Genomic DNA, 6,000 nt, shown 5'->3' on the forward strand with positions numbered 1-6,000 from the left:
TTTAAAGCTCTTACACCGGGAAGCATTCAAAATTGGGTAGATTTTGAAGATAATTTTCTAAGAAAATGGGGAAACATAACTAATCCAGTTCAAGCACTTACTGAATATAACAGCCTTAGAAGGGCATCTGATGAAACTGTTCAAAATTTTTCAAAAAGATTCAATAAAGTGTTTAACTCAATTCCAGCTCATTTGAAACCTCCAAAAGCCCTAGCACAAATGAGATATGCTGAAGCATTTTATTATGAATTTTCTCTCTTTTTGAGAGAAAGAGAATCCCCTACACTTGTTGAAATGCAGAGTGATGCAGTAAAGGTAGAGGTAAACATGATAGCTGCTAAAAAGTCAAAAATGGGAAAAACTAAATTGAAAGAAGAAGAAAAACCTTCCTCTTCAACTTCTGAAGATAAGTTAGACTCAATGATGAAAACCATGGAGAAGTTGATGGATAGGTTAGCTCTTGGAAACACTTCTGCTCCTCCTGTGCAACATGAACCTCAATTTAGAAATCCTCAATTCAGGAGACCTCAAAACCAACAAAGACCAAGAGAAAATAGAAACCAACAACCTGATCCTCCAGTGAGACCTCCTTTTCAGTAGAATTTGGTTGATGAAGAAGATGATCCTGAAATTCCTGAAGAATCTATCCATTGCCTTGACGAAGAGATGTCAAGAATTTTCTTGACTAAATAAGAGCATGGTGAGTCAAATTTGGCCAATCTAGGGGAAGAACCTTCAGATTATTTTAAAGGGTATCAGCATGCCATCTTTGAAATGCAAAAATAATATAATATTAGAAACAGAAATGTGCTGATTATTGCAAACAAAGCATAACCTAAGAAATATGCTCCAAAGGTTGCTGAAGCCAAAAATGATACCGCAAATATTGCTGAAGGTAAAAAAGACGCTCCACTAGGTAAAAAATACACTCAGCCTCCTCCTCCTATCAAAGAATCTAAAAAATCTGTTTCAGTTTTCAACCTTGAGAATGAAATTTCAGAGATTAAAATATCAATCCCTTTTAGTGAGATTCTCATGGTAAATAAATATGGAAGCAAGATTGTTGAGATGTTGAATTCACAACCAGGAGCTGCTTATTTTAAATGTCCAAGAAGATAATCCTACTATATATTTGGGTCCAAGCTTAGAAGATGATCAAAATCAAGAGTTTCCTCCTTTCTATGTAAGCATTAGTATTCATGATATGACTTTACATAATGCTATGTTGGATTCAGGGGCTTCTCATAATCTCATGCCCAAAGTAATTATGGAAAGGTTAGGGTTACAGGTAACAAGACCATATAAGGATTTATTCTCTATTGACTCAAAAATATTTCAATGTATTGGTTTAATAAAAGATGTTTTTGTTGGTCTAACACAAATCCCAGCAAAGACGATTGTTATGGACATTGTTGTGGCTGATATTCCGCCAAAGTTTTGGATGTTACTATCAATATCATGGGCAGCAAAAATTAAAGGCACAATGCAGATGGACCTTACTTATGCTACAATTCCTGTTTTTGGTGAATAAAGGAGATTCTATCGGGAGACTAGAATGGCTTATATGGTAAGCAAAAAAGATAAACCTCGAAATTTTCCTATTTATTCATTTAATACTGAACTTGGATATGCCATTCTTTTCAATGAGTCAGTTGATAGTGGTTGGAAGAAATGAAAGCAGAAAATCAGCACTCAGAAAATCAGCAGGTAAATAACAAAGAGATGGAGGGATGGTGGTCATTGTACTTCGATGGATCAACAAGAAAAGAAGGGGCAGGAGAAAGAATTTGGATTACAAGTCCAAGTGATGAGAGTAAGTTTTACTCTTACAAACTGAATTTTGATTGCACAAACAACATGGCTAAATATGAATCTTCAATTTTGGGTCTAGATGTTTTGATAAGAATGAAGGCTCAAAATATTTCTGTTTTTGGAGATTCTAAATTGGTTATTAGACAAGTAGAAGGTGTTTATCAAACAAAGGACGTAAGAATGAGAGCATACAGAAATCTAGTTTTAGACATGTTGGAGAATTTTCAAGCCTATTCTTTCATTGTCAAAACTAGAGACCAAAATTCCATTGTTGATTCTCTTGCTATTTCGACAAGTCTTTTTATCATTCCTATTCATTCTTCTGAGAAATATGAGATTGAAGTTCGTCATAGACCAGCTATACCACACAATATCACCAATTGGCAAGTTTTTGAAGATGATCAATAGGTAAAGAATTTTATTGAGCTGAAAGAAGAATTTGAAAGTACTCAAGTAGATCAACAAAACATGCTTGTTGAGTCTAAAGAAAATTCTGAAGTCTTGCAATTAAAGAATAATTCAATACCAAAGGGTCTTATTCCTCTTGAGAAGCTTTTTGATTAGAATGATGTTTTCAAATCACCAAAGATTCAAGTTGATGAAGAGGAAGTAGAAAGTTGTAATCTGGGTACATCAGCTTTGCCTAAAATGATCAAAATTTCAAAGTTTCTTTCAGTTGATATGAAATTCAAATATATTGAGATGATGAAGAGGTTTGTTGATGTTTTTTCTTGGAGTTATGCTGATTTAAAACAATATGATGCTTCCATTATTCAGCATACTATTCCTATTAAAGAAAATGAGAAACCTTTCAAACAGAAGTTAAGAAGAATTAATCCCCTTCTCATGCCATTGATTGAAAAGGAGATAAAGAAGCTTTTTCATGCTAAAATCATTATCCCAATAAGATTCTCAAATTGGCTTGAAAATTTGGTACCGGTTAGAAAGAAGAGTGGAGAAATCAGAATTTGTATTGACTTCAGGAATTTGAATAAGGCTTCACTAAAGGACAACTATCCTCTTCCCAAGATGGACGCAATTCTACAAAATATTGTTGGTTCACAAAGAATGTCTATGCTTGATGGCTTCTCAAGTTACAATCAGATTCTTGTGCATCTGGATGATCAGGAGAAAGCAACCTTCACAACACCATGGGGCACATTTATGTACGCCAAGATGCCTTTTGGTCTCATGAATGCGGGAGCTAGTTTTCAAAGAGCGATGGAGATTTCTTTTTCTAAAGAAAAGGACAAGGCGGTGGTTCTTTATCTTGATGATATAACAGTCTTTTCAAAGAAATAGGAAGATCATCTAAAACACCTAGAAAAAATTCTGTTGAAATGTAGAAGGTTTGGTATCTCTCTTAATCCTACTAAAAGAATCTTTTCCTTAACTACAGACAAATTACTTGGTCATATTATTTTTGAAGATGGAATTAGGATTGATCCTAACAGAGTTAATGCAATTCAAAAAGTAGATTTGCTAAGAAGTAGGAAAGAGATTCAATTATTTCTTGGGAAAGTGAATTTTGTTAGGCGCTTCATTCCTAACTTTGTTGAGATTGCCAAAGATACAGGGATGTTAAAGAAAGGAGTTGATATTAAATGGACAATTGAAGAAAAGAATTATCTTGAGCAAATTAAGAAGGCACTCACACAAACACCAATACTCATCAGTCCAGATTTTTCAAAAGAATTTCTTGTTTTTACATTTGCTTCCGAAAATACAATTGCTGGAGTTTTTCTTCAAAAAGGAAAGCAAGGTATTAAACGAACTATCTCTTTCTTTAGTAGAACATTAGCTAATGCTGAGCTGAAGTATAATATTTTAGAAAAACAGGCCTATGCTTTGGTGAAAGCTATTAAAGATTTCAGAATTTACATTCTGCATTCTCACATTGTGGCATATGTTCCAAGTACTGTGGTGAAAGGAAGATCCTGATGGTAAGAGGGGGAAATGGATCACAAAATCGCTGGAATATGATATATACATCAATCAAGCCAAATTGGTGAAGGGACAAGGGTTGGCGAAATTAATGACTCAGTCAAACTTGGATTGTCTTGACATAAATCTGAACGCAGAAATATCAGAAATTTCTGATGATGAGGAAGAATTGGTTCCAATTGATGAGAAATATCTTGTTTCAGATTGGTACAAAGATGTGGTATTTGTTTTACAACATCACAAAGCTCCCACTGATCTAAAAAAATCCAAAGCAAGGTTTGTGAAGTTGAAATCTTTGAGATATTTTATATTTGATAGAAATCTGTTTTGGAAGGATACAGGAGGAATTTTGCTGAATTGTTTACTTGAAGAGGAGGTTGAAAATTGTTAAACACACATGGACAGTAAGAGAGATATGAAAGATAAAACATGCAATACATTTTTTATTAACATGAGATATACATTTATAGTACAATACGTGACTCTTGGGTTTCAGATCCCAAGGTCTCTTGGACTGCTTTGGTCTATTCGGCTTCCACACTAACCCATTTAGGATTAGGTGTCCAACATTCCCCCCCTTAATCTGAAGGGTTATGTATGAGTCCAAGAAGAGAGTTGTAATACAAAATGTGCAAAAAATGCATGGCAGCACTAGGCTGAATGTGCTTTATGAAATGTTGGTATAAAGGGTGGTGGTTTAAGGATGACCACCAACACTGGAACGCTTAGTGCAGTTCCCGTAACTCTTCCAAAACTGGCAAGAAACTGAAGTTTTCTGCTAGAGGAAGTGATCCTATTGTTTTAAAGAGGGAAACCTTCAACCATAAACGGGAGGTCTCACCCCGCATAAAAGGTAAAACTTCAACCTGAAAAGGGAAGTCTCAACCTGTGATGGTTTAAGGATAACCAACAACTCTGGAATGCTTAATGCAATTCCTGGAACTCTTCCAAAACTGGCAAGAAGCTAGAGTCTTCTGCTAGAGGAAGTGTTCTCAATTTTGTTCCTGGAATTCTTCCAAAACTGGCAAGAAGCTGAAGTCTTCTGCTAGAGGAAGTGTCCCAGATTGCCAACTGAAGGCATGTTCAGGCATCTTTGTCTCTGGCTACAACTCTGAAACTGGTGTAGCAGGTTGTGGCTCAGGCTCGCTTGATGTCGCTTTGAAGCTTGTAGATGACCATCATTTCCCCCCCTGTTAGATACAAGGTGAGAAGATGGAGAAAACTCAACTACAAGACTGTTCAATACTCTAGAACAAGTTCTGACATGTGTTTGGAATATCTTCTTGGCTGTTGATGCCCATTGCCAAGAAGCGATCCATCCAAGATGAATCTTTGTTCTTGCAGGACGTTTGTTTCTAAAGCATCTGTGTGAAGAATGACTGGTTTTATGACAGTGCTTACATGGATGAAGATCAAAATAGTGATCTTTCAGATGGCCAACTCGGTCACAGTGTTGGCATTTCACGATCTGTTATTGTTGTTGTTGCTGTGGAAGAGGGGCAGAATCTGGAACAGATGGAGGTGAACTGTCATGAGGAGCAGGTGAACTGTCATGAATAAATCCAGCACTCTGAAACTGAATGGGCTTGGCATAGTCTGGAATATGAAAGGACAAGTCCTTGTCATATCCAAGACCAGTTTTGTGCTTGTTGTGGACAAGCTGTTCCCAAGGTCTGATGATGGGCTTAGGAAGTGCAGACTGAGTTTCTGCATCTGCATGTACAATTGCTGCTTTATTTGAATGAACAGTAACATTATTGACTTGCTGTTGATGGGTTGCAGTCTCAATGTTCTGAACAAAAACAGGTTCAGAATGATGTCTATTTTGATGTAGCTCTTCTTGCTGTAGCTGTGATTCAATCTGCAAAAAATCAATCTTTTCCTGTGCATTTTGTAGACATGTCTGAATTTCTAAGAGAGATCCTATGCTGATTTGTAATGTGTCATCAACAATAGATTGTATAAGAGTTTTCATGAACTCTAATACTTCACTGATTCTGGTCATTTTTCTTCAATGTCAGATTTACACCTTAAAAATTGATCACAATTATTACTTTATGCAGAAAAGTAATAGTACACAACAATATCTTGTATAAATGTGCAGCAAATGAATCAGGGAATCAATTTATGTAGACAGAAACTATAATGGGTTTTAAATACAATGCCACAATTGGGGCAATAGCAACTGCAAACTTGCTTGGATCCTTCAAGTACTCCTTCACTTTCAAATCAGAAATGATGACT

The sequence above is a fragment of the Pinus tabuliformis genome, chromosome 5_1 (assembly GCF_031772625.1).
Source record: "Pinus tabuliformis cultivar Carrire ecotype Pingquan chromosome 5_1, CPIR1, whole genome shotgun sequence".
NCBI lineage: Eukaryota > Viridiplantae > Streptophyta > Pinopsida > Pinales > Pinaceae > Pinus > Pinus tabuliformis.